A 13,126-nucleotide genomic window follows, 5' to 3' on the forward strand; every position below is an offset into this window, starting at 1 on the left:
CAAACCTCCCATCCCCCTAGGGTGGGGCGGGGGCTTCGTGAGCAAGGCCCTGTCCCACAGTGGGCTGGGCTGCGTATCTCAGGGGTGTCCCCCAGGGCCACTTTGGGCCTGGCTGTGAGCGACGGTGCCAGTGTCAGCACGGAGCAGCCTGGTGACCACATCAGCGGGGCCTGCACCTGCCCGGCCGGCTGGAGGGAACCTTCTGCGAGCGCGGTGAGCCAGGGTGCAGGCCGGGGTGGGCTGGGTGGTCCCGAGTGTGGTGGTCTCTGGGCCCCTCCCCATCACTCCCCCCCCCCCCCCCCCCCCCGTAGCCTGCCCGGCCGGCTTCTTCGGACTGGACTGCCGCAGCGCCTGCAACTGCACCGCTGGAGCCCCCTGTGACGCTGCGGATGGCTCCTGCCTCTGCCCCAGTGGCCGCCAGGGCCCCCGCTGCACCCAGCGTGCGTGAGGTCCCCGCTCAGACCCGGGTGCTGCAGGAGGGGGGTGCCAGGTCCTCCGTGGGAGATTTGTTCCCGGGGGCCTGTCCTGGGTGTCCAAAGCTGCCAGGCGGCCACCCTGCAGAGGACACTTTGCCCACTGGGGCCAGAGTGCTGGTCCCTGTTGGTGGCCACTCTGCCAAGTGGGTGCCCCAGGCTGGAGGGAGGAGAGGGGTCTTCCCAGCCACCTGAGATCTGCCACAGCCCCTCCGGGGCCCCTGCAGCCCGGGCCCTGACCACCCCTCTCCACCTGCAGCCTGCCCAGCCCTCACCTACGGGCACAATTGCAGCCAGGTCTGCACCTGCTTCAACGGGGCCTCCTGTGACCCTGTCCTCGGGCACTGCCACTGTGCCCCCGGCTGGATGGGGCCCCACCTGCCTGCAGGGTAAGCCCCTCCCAAGAGTCGAGGACCAGGTCCAGGCCTGTGTCCTGGGGTGGATGCAGGGTACACCTGGGAACAGCAGGCAGGGGAGGGCAAGGCTGGCACCCTCTCTGGGGCACCTGGGGGAGGGGCCAAGGAGGCTGCTTAGGATGGGGCCATGCCCTTCAATGTGCCCGCCCCAGGCTGGGCAGGTGAGTAGGGGGCGGGCCTGCGGCAGGTCACCTTAGAGGTAGCCGACATCCCGTGTTTGAGCGTGGGGGTGCGCTGGCACGCTGGCACCTAGGGGGCAGTTGGCTGGATGATGACAGCTGGTCCTTCTCCTCCGGCCCCAGCCTGCCCCCCCGGCCTGCACGGCGAGAACTGTCGGCATTCCTGCCTCTGTCAGAACGGAGGGACCTGTGACCCCGTCTCAGGGCACTGTGTGTGCCCGGAGGGCTGGGCCGGCCAGGCCTGTGAGAATGGTGAGTGCCGGGTGGCAGAGGCAGGAGGTGCGCAGCCTGCTCAGCCCAGGGGGCGGCACCCTGGGGGTGTGGCTGCGGCCCAGGGTGCAGGGACTGTGGGCCGGGGTCTCCTGGACCCAGGAGGCGGAACCCTCACGCCCGTCCCGTCCCTGCAGAGTGCCCTCCCCGGGCGCTTCGGGGCCGGCTGCCGGCACAGCTGCAGCTGCAACGGCAGCCTCTGCGACCGGCACACGGGGCCGCTGCCTCTGCCCGGCCGGCCTGGCTGACTGGGGACAAGTGTCAGAGCCGTGAGTGCAGGGGGGCAGTGGGGTGGGGGGCTGGAGGGCCTGCTGGGGGGTCAAGGGGTGACCTCAGCCTCACCCCAGGGCCGAGGACCACGCCCAGGCTGGGGCTCACCGGGGGTCAGTTGTCTGGCAGCGGGCAGGGGCTGTGCTGCCCAGGGGTCCCCTTTGAGAGAGACTGTGTGTGTCATTCCCGCAGCCTGTGCCCAGGGCACCTTTGGGCCCTCGCTGTGAGGAGCACTGTGCCTGCCGGCGGGCAGCCCCCTGCCACCCGGTCACCGGGGGCCCTGCCTCTGCCCGCCGGGGTGGAGGGGCTCTCGGTGTGAGAATGGTGAGCACAGCCCCAGCTCAGCCTGCGTCGAGACCACCTGCCCGGTGGGGGTGGGGTCCTGCCCACAGGGACTGCTCCCAGCCTGCCCTAGCCCACAGGTCCCCGCCGGTCCCCTCCCAGGAAGCGTCCCCCAGCCCACCCCCTTCTTGCAGCCTGCCCCCAGGGCTGGTTCGGAGAGGCCTGTGCCCAGCACTGCCACTGCCCACCTGGTGCCGCCTGCCACCATGTCACCGGGGAGTGTCGCTGTCCACCTGGCTTCACTGGCTCCGGCTGCAAGCAGGGTGGGTGCACCCCAAACCTGCACCCCCCAAGGAGGGCCCACGGAGGGGTACTCCCTGGGGAGACTCCTGTTCCTTGGCTAGGCTAGGACTAACCGGCCCCGTCTGCACCCAGCCTGCCCACCTGGCACCTTCGGGGAGAACTGTGGGCAGATGTGCCAGTGTCGTGGCAAGAACCAGGCCTGCCACCCCGCCACGGGGGGCCTGTGCGTGCACTGCCGGGCTACCACGGCCCCCCGCTGCCAGCAGCGTGAGTCCTGCCTGCACCTGCCCGGGGCGGGGGGTCCTGCCTGCCGTGCCTGCCCCCAGCCCCCAGCTGCTGCCCTTGTCCCTGCAGCCTGCCCGCCCGGGCGGTATGGACCAGCTGTGAGCGGCTGTGCGCGTGTCTCAACGGGGGGTCCTGTGACGCGGCCACGGGAGCCTGCCGCTGCCCTGCCGGGTTCCTGGGGCCAACTGCAGCCTCGGTGAGTGGCCAGGGCCCGCCAGCCAGCCCGCGGGGAGGACAGCTCCCCGGCTGCCCACCTCCCTGGCCCTTCAGTCCCCTCTGCCAGGGTGGCAGGAAGGGCCCACAGCCCTGGGGGGTGTCTGTGTGACCCCAGAGTCCCCACTGGCCCCCTGGCCAGCTCTGCCCCAACCTGTTGCTGTGCCCAGCCTGACCCGGGCCACGTCCAGTGGGGGCTTGCGCACGTCTGGTCACGGAGGCCAGCATGGCAGCTGCAGCTGTGGCCCAGCCTCCCACGGAGGAAAGGGCCCTATCCCCACGTGGGGACTTTGCCCATCTGCCACCCAGGCAGAGGTGGCGGGGGTGGGTGGAGTGGGGTGGCGTGGGGTGGGGACGAGTCACTGTGGGGCTGTGGGTGCAGGGGAGGTGCCAGTGGGGCAAAGGCACAGGAGCTGGCCGGCTCCACCCTGCTGGGGCTGACACAGGGTCCCCCTGCCCCATCCCTCCCCTCCCCACCCCCTGTCCGGGGTTGATCCGGCAGGGAGGGAGGGGGAGCCAGCCAGCCGGGCCGCACCGCGGGCGGCCACCCTCACCTGCTTCCCCCTGGCAGCCTGTCCACAGGGGCCGCTCCGGCCCCAACTGTGCCCACCTGTGCAGGTGTGGGCAGGGGGCAGCCTGCGATCCTGTTGACCGGGCACGTGCGTCTGCCCCCCGGGCAGGGTGGGCGTCCACTGCGAGCAAGGTGAGCGAGTGTCCCTCTCCAGGAGCAGGCTTCTCCACAGAGGTGACACCCAGTGGGCCACGGGGGAGGGTCGGCGGGGGTGAACCAGCCCTGGGGGGCATGTTCATGAGGGTGGCCTCTACTGGTTACCCCACGTGACCCCGGAGGTAAGAAGTGAGCACCCTGGCTTTTGCTGGCAACCGTGACCTGCACAGTAGGCAGATCGTCTCACGCCACCCCAAGCCCGGACTCGACCGGCTGTGCCCCAGGTCCAGGCCTGAGTGACCTGTCCATGCGTCCCTATGGCCGGGGGTGGCTACAGGCTCTGGAGGTGTCAGGCAGCTGTTTTCTGCCTGTTTCCTGCTGGCTGGTGTCGTCCCTTAGAAGAGGATCCTTTTGGCCTTTCCTGCCAGGCCCAGGGCTCAGGGACCCCCAGGGGAGGGAGGCTTAAAGCTCAGGCCAGAGTGAGAAATGGGGGGACCCAGGGCACAGTCCTGGTGGCTCCTGCTTGTGACAGCAGGCCTAGTCCAATGACCACAGCCACGTGGCCTGACCCACCCTAGTCCTTGTCGAGGGGCTGCCACCCCCTGACCTGTTCTTAGCTTTGGGGGCTCCTCGGGAGCCTGGGGCAGCAAAGGGTCAGGAGCTCGGGGACCCGCCTGCAGCTGGGACGCGGCCTGGCCCCGCCTCACTCCGGGAAGGCTGGAAGGCACCAGGCCACATGCAGGAGCCCACGTGGCTGGCCCAGCCCTGCTGCTTTTCAGGCCTGGACGTTGTGCACTCGCTCCTAGGTTTGAGATGAGCCGTTGTACGGTGTGCCACTACCTCCAGGAAGCCTTCCATGCCTCCTCCCTGCAGGCCGGGCAGGCAACTGCTGCCCCTGAAGGGCTGTCACCCTTTCATCACTGAGTCATCTGTGGCACCTAAACCAGGCCAGGCGTTTTTTTGCCTGAGATGGTGAAGGAATGAGCAGGTGGCTGTGTTGCTCCCGGGCACTGGTGTGCTTGGAGGGCAGAGACTGGCATGGAGAGGCCTCAGGGAGTGTTTGTTGAATGAAGGTCAGCCTGTGGGGCTGTCCCCAGAGCATTTCCAGCCCTGGGCCAGAGCTCTGAGCAGCGGCCCGGCTCCTGGCCCTCAGACTGCCCCCGGGACCGGTTCGGCGTGGGCTGTGAGCGAGTGTGCGCCTGCAGAAACGGGGGCCTGTGCCACGCCGCCAACGGCAGCTGCTCCTGCGGGCTGGCTGGACGGGGCCCCCACTGTGAGCTGGGTGAGTGTTGGGACCAGGGGACCTCAGCGTCCCAGTTCTCGTGTTGGATGGACGGGATGGAGGGCCATGCCCTGGGGCAGGGGGAGTGGCCCGGGGCTCCCAAGGAAGCTGCAGGCTGCGGGGACCTTTGTGGGGGGCCCTGGGGCTGCCGTAGGGTGGGGTGAGGCTTCTGGGGTCACCTGAATCAGGTCAGTGCCTGAGGGACCGTCCTTCCTGCCCTGTCCTCCCCACTCTCTCCCCAGCTTGCCCCACCGGGCACTATGGCGCCGACTGCCGTCTGGAATGTTCCTGCCGCAACAACAGCACCTGTGAGCCAGCCACGGGCGCCTGCCGCTGCGGCCCTGGCTTCTACGGCCAGGCCTGCGAGCACCGTGAGTCGTGGCTGGAACCCCTGCCCGGCAGGGCCGGGGCTGTTTGGGTGGCTGTCCACTCCTGCTGTGCGGGGGCAGGGCAGACCTGGCTTCACAGTGACGTGACGGGGTGGGGGCCTGGGGCGCCCTGGCTCGGGGAGGGGTGAGGACACGCAGGGCGGCTGCTCACGGGTCCCTGAGTTGTTGGTCCTTTACTCACTCCGGGCAAAGTGGACATTTCTGCCACCTCGCGCCCTCGGCTTGCTCTAACCGTGGTCCTCCTTCAGTCTGTCCCCCCCGGCTTCCACGGGGCTGGCTGCCAGAGGCCGTGCGAGTGTCAACACGGAGCCCCCTGCGACTCCGTCAGTGGCCAGTGCCGCTGCCCCGCCGGCTTCCGTGGCCAGTTCTGTGAGAGCGGTGAGTGCTTCGTGCCCCCACGGCCCCCGCTGGCCCTGCCCAGTCAGTGCAGGCCAGGAGGACGCTGAGCCCACTGCCCCACCAGGGTGCCAGCTGGGTTCATTTCGGAGAGGGCTGCCGTCAGCAGTGTGACTGCAAGGGGGGAGCACCCTGTGACCCTGTCACCGGCCTCTGCCTTTGCCCACCTGGGCGCTCAGGAGCCACGTGTGACTTGGGTGAGTCTGGGGTCCTGCCAAGGAGCGTGGCATGAGTGTAGGTCTCCCTCGGTAGCAAATACAGATTGGTTGGGCACAGGGCTGGGGCCACCGTGGTGGGAGGAGGCCCAGTTAGCTGGAAAGGCTTCTCCAATCTACCAGCTATGGGTGGGGGCGCTGCGGGGGTGGTGGCCCCTCCAGACCAGAGGGCCCCGCCCGGGGACAGTGCTGGGGCTGCACCCTGACTTCTTGTGGGCTCGTGGGCCCTTTGTGCCCTGGGGGGCGCTTCCCTGACTGCCAGGTCCCCTTTGCCAACCTGGGGCCGGCGTTCCCATGCTGAGGCAGGCGGGGGTGGGGACTGTCCTACCCTTCAGGGGAGACTGAGGCCTGAGGTCTTAGCCCTGCACACTCACACACAGAGAGCCCCACACGGGTGGCTTCATCATGCTCTGCCGGTGACCCCAGGCCCAAGGTCCCTGGCCAGGGACAGGCAGGGGTCAGGCTGAGGTGTCTCTGCCCCTCCCGCCCCTGCAGATTGCAGAGCGGGCCACTTTGGGCCCGGCTGTGCCCCTGCGCTGTGACTGCGGGGGCGGGGGCTGACTGCGACCCTGTCAGTGGGCAGTGCCACTGTGTGGATGGTTACACGGGGCCCACGTGCCGGGAAGGTGAGTGGGGCTCCCTGGGAGGGGTGGGAGGACCCTGTCCCTCTCGCACTGCGCAGTGGGCTGGGCCACCCTCGCTGGAGGTGAGCGTCGGCCGTCCCTGCCCGGTCCCCACAGGGCTGGATTCTGATGGGTGGGGTGTCAGCCTCAGGGCCCCTCCCCAGCCCAGACAGCTGCAGGGGTGGCTGCCACTGCAGTGGGAGCCCTGAGAGGGCGGCGGCCCCGTGGTAGGGCTGGCGATCCCCCGTGTGCACAGGCGCTGAGCCACCCCTCCTGTGTGTGCGAATGTGTGCACGCTGGCAGCACACGTCTGTACAACAGTGCGTGCACGTGCACTGGTGTGTGTGCTCCAGGCACGTCTGTGCATGTGCTGCAGAGCACACATGTGCGCCAGGTGCACGTGTGCTCCAGCCCGTGCATGATGGTGGCGTCTTGGCTGCCAACCCTCCAGAGGTTCTGCTGAACATGCCCTCTTGCCACATGCAGCACTTGAGGTGCTCTCCCCCCGTCCAGCCCCTCGCTGGTGGCCCCTGGCGGGCTCCCCAGGCGGCTGGCTGCAGGCGTGGGGGTGCGGGAGGCAGCGTGGCCTCTGCCCGGGAGCAGCATGTGCAGTGGGACCACAGCCAGGGCCGGGGCTGAGGGCTCTGTGGCGCGGCAGAGGAGGGATTCTGCACGTGGGGTCCTCGGCCTGGGCCCCAAATCTAGTTTGATGCTGTGGTGGGTGCATCGGTCTGAGCTTCCCCAGGGCAGCCCCATCCAGAGCCTTAAAGCCGGGACCCTCCTCCCCTGGTGGGCGGGGCAGGCTGGGGGACATAGCGCCGCCCACAGTGGCATCTAGGTGGTCATCTGTGGTACTGCACCACAGCCAGGGGCACCCCCCCCCCCCGCAGGGTGTGGGGTTAGGGTTAGGATTAGGGTTAGGGGGTGTGCCTTGACACACTCAGCTGGAGGCGTCAGGAGCTGGGGGCCCCATGGGCGGGGCTTTGCTGGGCATCAGGAGTCCTAGGCCCCGGCCCTGCCCTGGAGTGGACTTGGCCTTGGGTGAAGCCTTTCCCGGTCTGGCCCCAAAGCCGGCCTCCCACCCCTGGTGCTGCAGGGTGTGGGGCGGGGAGGGTTGGAGCTGTCACCGGGGAGAGGGAGAGGCCCAGCGGGACCTGGGAGTGGGATGGGGAAGAGGCTCTGCTGAGGTACACAGGGGTGCCCGCAGGCCTGGGTGGGGTTACCCTTTGCTGCCCCATTACTGTTTCCCACCCAAGGGTGGGGCACTCACGTGAGCTGCTGTCTGTCCCCCTCCAGGTGGGCCCCCCCAGCTGCCCGAGAGCCTGGCCCCAGCCCAGGGCGCAGGTAAGGGGGTGGGGAACGCCCCTGGGCTTGCTGTAAGGCTGAGTCCCCGGGAGGCTGCGTCCGTATAGTCTGGGCCCCACCGGGCAGTGGAGGTTCCTGCTGTCCTGGGACCCCCAGCCTCCGGACCTCAGAGAGCAGGCTGGGCCAAAGCTGGAAGGAGGAGTGGTCAGCCCTCCCTCCACTGGGCTTCACTCCTGGGGGAGGGCGTGGGGGAGGGGAGGTGTCGGCCCAGGACCCCGGCTGTTCTGAGAGCACCCCCACACCCTGGGCTGACGCGCTCTTCTCCTGTGCCCCAGCAGCCGGCCTCCCGGCCTCCGCCAGACCGGCCCCCGTGCGCAGCAGCAGGGCAGCGGAGCCCTAGCTCAGGGACAGCCCCCAGGGTCCAGCCCGAGGGGATCCTGGCCTTCGGTGGCAACTAAGGAGGGACACCGTCTGGGCCCAGGACTCCCGGCCCCACCCTTCTCCTCTCTGCGGACAGCCGTGCAGCCTCTTGCTCTGGGAGGGTCGTGCCCTTGAGGAGAGAGGCCCTGCCCGGCCCGGCTCTGTGGGACGCAGGCGAGTGGACCGGGCCTCAGGCCACGCCAGGTGCACTGGGCACCCTGTGCTGAGGACGCCCCGCCCTGCCCTGGATCAGGACTGAGGGCAGGTGTGGGCGCAGGTGCAGGCCTGGCGCTGCTGCCCTGCGGGCAGTTTCTTCTGGTGCTCGGCCCTGGACTGCTACGCTCAGCCGACTGTTTACCTGGACATGTAGCCGGGCCATATTTATGTAAAGGTATTTATGGGCAGTGGCATGTGCCCGCCACAGCCCTGGGTCAGTTGGGAGCTGCCCACTGTCTCCTGCCGCACCCCAGGAAGCCCTGGCTTGAGTCTGCAGGGCCTGAGGGGGTCTCCAGGCGGCAGGCTCAGGTGCCATGTAAGACCCGGTGAGTTAAAGGAGCAGGCGGCTTCCTGGTAGCCTGTGTGTTTGCTGCTTCACTTGGTCTCGTGTGGGCTCCTCGCGGGGCCCAGCCAGCACGCAGGCAGCAGACAGGAACCTCCCTGAGCCGGGGAGGCCCAGACAGGCCCCTGACCCTTCCCGGGGATGCGGGTGCCACACAAGTGAAATTGGAGCATATTCCAATTCACGGTGCCATCGGAGACGGCTGAGGCTGCAGAGTGCGCTCATCATGGCTGAGACGCCCCCGGGGCCCCAGAACGTGGACGGTCCTAAAGGATGGCCCAGAGGGCAGGGCGTGCGAAGGGGCAGCCAGGGTGGAGGCTGAGCTCACCCCAGCCCCCTGCATCCTGGCATCCGCAGCATGAGGGTGGGCAAGGTCACAGGGCCCAGTCCTCCCGAGGGCTGAGCCTGACGTCACCCAGAGCAGAGATGGGAGGGTGAGGTGGCGGCGGGAGAGGTGGGACCAAGATTGAGGCACTGCCACTCTCTGCCCTGAGCCCGCCTGCCCCTCCCACCTGAAGAGAGCCCCCTCCGCCCTTCCCCCCAACCCCAGCCAGGGTGGCCGACGCCCCCAGGGGCAGCAGGGGGAGGGTTCCCAGGAGCTGGACCACCTTAAACAGACGACAAGGGTGTGATCTGTAGCAGAGGAAGCCAAAGTGGTGGGCCACCGCGTCGGGGCTTTAAAGCCACACAGCAGTGAGGCAGGGCCGTGACAGGCGGAGGCTGCGGTGGACACAGCATGGCCAAGGCAGGAAGCGGGTGGGCCGCGTGGACGGGCAGTTTCCAGCTCAGGACGTACTCCCAGAGGCAGCAGAGCGAACGCGCAAAGAAAGGCCCGTGGAAATGGACACGGGAGGTGTCAGCTGACATCCGTCCAGCTGAATCCCAGAGAAAGGAGACGTCACTGACCCGACGCAGGAACAAGCTCACGATCTCAGCTCTGAGGCGAGTGACCTCAGACCAAGGGGCTCAAAGCGCAAACAGTGAAAACGCAAGAGCTGCAGTCTAAAGGACGCGGAGGCCGTCGCGGCAGAGAGAAACGCGCAGTGCAGGGAAGCGAGAGGAGAGGGCACCAGCCTGGCGTCCGGCTTTGCCAGCGAGGCCCGAAAGCCCGGAACAGGGGTGTTCTGTCTTCAGAGGGCTGAGGAAGGAATTTGGAAACCTGAGTTTTACATCCGCCTAAACCGTCACTGACCGACGTCAGCGTCATTCGCAGGCCTCCCAGGCCTCGGCGGGCTCACCACACCAAGACCTGACTTGAAACGCTCATGGCGACGGTTCCCCAGCAAGAAGGGAGAGACTCGAATGCTCCCCAAGGGGCCCGGCAACGAGGAGAATCAGAACCTTCCTACGGACCCACCACGGGAACCCCAGTCCGGCCGTGCGCGAGGGTGTGGCAGGAGGCTGGAGGGTGCCGGGCACTCACCCTGCCTGGTGACGACGCGGTGTCGGCTGCAGGAAGCCGCAAGGCAGGAAGGCAAGAGCGGACTTAGCTAGAAACCGGCAGGATGCTGACGTTCTCAACCAGCCAGGGCAGGAAAGGGGGAAATGAGCACAATCAAAAGGAATTAGGTTAATAAACGCTCACCTAAATGGGTACAATTGGAGTTGGAGAGACAGCACCCTGGACCGCGGTAAAATGCAGTCCGCGTGTCCCAACGGCAGACGACATCTCAACGGAAAGAAACAGGACCGTGCACAGTCAGCCGAAGGACGGCCAGGGGGATTGTGGGGTGTCACGGAGAGAGGCGTCATGGCTGTCTATAAACACACACACACGTGCCCGGATGAGGCCCAGGAGTCACAGAGCAGCGATGGATGGAACAGGTGGAAAGAATTATAACTGGTGATTTTAATGCGCTCCTTACAGAAACCAACAGGCTAAACAAATGAGACGTAGAATGGTAAGACTTGAATAAGCTTAGCACATGGGGTAGCTATGTATTTATGACATTTATACATTTACTAGAATAGACACCCCTTTATTTTCATATGAATATATGTATAGATACACATTTATATTCATATATATATATATAAACTTTATACTCAGCAAGTGGAGAATGATGGAGTGTTTAAGAAAACCAAAATTTCCTTCTTTGAAGTCCAACAGGAAAGAAAAAACTAGCCAGACGGATGACTTTTTAAACATGAAATGAGAAAAAAATACAGCAGGAGGGAGAATTAGCTCCAGACACAATAGAGAATGAGACATGAAAAGAGAATACTGTGAACAGCTGTGTACCAGTCACCCTGGAAACAGAAAATTGGATAAACTTGGGGAGAAACACAATGTGCCAGGACTGGCGTAAGCTGAGACAAAAACAGTGAATAAACCGGTAACCTCAGCACCTGCCCAAGGTCAGTTTAGCACCGGAAGATGCGTCCGCGTATGTGGGTGAGAAATCACACGACTGTCTTACTAGAAGCAGAAAGAACGTTCCCTGGAGCTCCACACCTGTGTAGCACATTCTTGGAAACTGGGTATGGAAAGGAACCTTCTCGGCAACGGTTGTGTGCAAGCATCACAGTCAGTAGAGAACGCAACGAATTCGGGTCTGTCCGAACGACCCCACCCCAGAGGGCCTGCCGTGCCTACTGGGGTGACCACAGTCAGGTCCTGTGTCACCTGTCCGTGCTGCTGCTCTGCCGGGCCCTGATGTTCTGTCCCGTGTCTCCCGCCTGGCTGGCCTGCCCCATGAGAACACCAAGTGCGGGGGGGACAGGCATCGAGCTGGCCCACCTGGGGCGGGGCGGGCTGGGCTCGGGCGCCTTGTCACATGAGTGAGTAGCTCCCTCCGGGCAGAGTCAGCACTCGATGCCTGTGTGGTCCTCGCTCCCACCCAGCAGCTCAGTCGGCCCAGGCAGAGACACAGAGGCTGGCGGCGTGCGGGTCCGCGGGGAAGAGAAACCCGCCAGGTTTTCAGGGGGCAGGATTATCTCTGCAGAAAACCCCCAAGGGCCAACAGACAGCTTGTGGCAGCTGATAAGAATTTGGCAAGATTGGCAATAAAATCCTACAAATCACATAAAACGTGTGGCAGTTATAAAACCTATAAAAGTCAGTAGTTCTTCAACACCAGCAAAAATCAGCTGGAAAACAGTCTAGAAAACAAGACCCGTTCGACAGGGCAACAAAACCTGCGGATACAGGGGACGTTGGCAAAAGGATTTCCTGATTCTGTCAACTGGTCCAGGAGAGTTTATAAAGACCTAAAAAGGCCCGAACAAATGAAGACAACGGGAAGATAAATGTCACCTGCCAGCCCTCAGATCAGTTGCAGTTCCAGGCTGCTGAACGGGGCCCACAGGTGGCACCTGGGGTGACCTGCGGTGTCTGAAATGGACGAGGGTCTGGTAGGAAGAATGGACGGCGGGGGTGGGGGGGGGGAACAGAGAGGTGAGGAAAGGACAGAGTCCCCAGAAACCCCGCGGCCGGCAAGGGCATGGTCAAGGCCAGTCTCACTGAGACCCGAGACCCGCAAGTCACAACATGGCATACGCTTACTCCCACGCGGGGAAGTCGAGTCAGAGGTGCTAAGTGAACACTGGGGGACCCCCCCCCCACCGCTGGGGGCCGCAGGGCAGCCCCGAGGGCCCCGCCAGTGCCTCCGCCAGCCACCAGGGGGCGGGTGAGGGCGTCCCAGCAGGAAGGACGCATCAAGGACGGTGCCTGCCCCGGAACGTTCCAGAGTGGTTAGAGACACCATGCCAGCTGTGCATAGTGCGGACAGATCCTGGAACAGAGTTGAGCGAGAGGAGAAATACGAGTGAGGTCGCGCGGGCACGTATGTAAATGATCTGCCCCGTAAGGGGACACTAGTGCACAGACACCCACGGGCTCGAGGACACACGTTGCACACGGGGGAGCAAGGCGGAGGGGTGGGGGAGGGGACGTGCTCCCTGTGGCCTGCAGGCAGCTGTGGTGGTCCAGCTCCGTGCCTGCTGCGCCCGACAGAGGGACCCCGGCCTGGCGGTCGGCCTGCCCAGCTGTGTGGCCACTCGCACCCGCCTCTGTGCCCTGTCGGCCCCGACCTGCTCCTACCTCCAGGGAAGGTGGGGTGCCCGTCCGGCCCCAGCCACTGTCCACGCTGTGCTCACACAGGGCCGGGCGCTGGGGTTTGCGGAGAGGAAGGGCCACGGTCCGCAGCCCGGCGGTGCCAAGCCTGGGCTGCCCTGCCCAGGCCTGGGGAAGGGGCTCAGGTGCAAGGCCCCGGCGCCAGCCCCCATGCCCCGCTGCCTGCACACGCACACGCACAGCCCCCACGGTGCCCGTGCCGAGACTGACAGGGCCCTGCGGGATGGGCCGGGACACCAGGTGCCTTGGATATCGAGTGCCCCTGGGCCCCACGCTGGGCACAGGCTCCCCAGGTGGACTGGTGTCTTTGGAAGCCTTGACAGCCCCCTGCAAGCCCACTGACCCCAGCAGTCGGTAGAGGGTCTTTGGGCCTCAGTTTCCCCACCTGCAACAGGGGGTCTGTGCAGTCAAAGACTTGCCTAGGCTGTGCAGGTAGACAGAAGGGGCGGGGCTGGGCAGGCCCTGCCCGCAGAGACCCCTCCCCAGTGAGCCGCACGGTGGCAG

The 13,126-nt window shown here is 65.7% G+C and overlaps 1 pseudogene; it reads left to right on the forward strand.

The window, feature by feature from the left end:
• Positions 1-1,835: 1,835 nt before the first annotated feature.
• Positions 1,836-8,550, forward strand: LOC123634901 (annotated as a pseudogene).
• The last annotated feature ends 4,576 nt before the right edge of the window (positions 8,551-13,126 follow it).

The sequence above is a fragment of the Lemur catta genome, chromosome 3, assembly GCF_020740605.2.
Source record: "Lemur catta isolate mLemCat1 chromosome 3, mLemCat1.pri, whole genome shotgun sequence".
NCBI lineage: Eukaryota > Metazoa > Chordata > Mammalia > Primates > Lemuridae > Lemur > Lemur catta.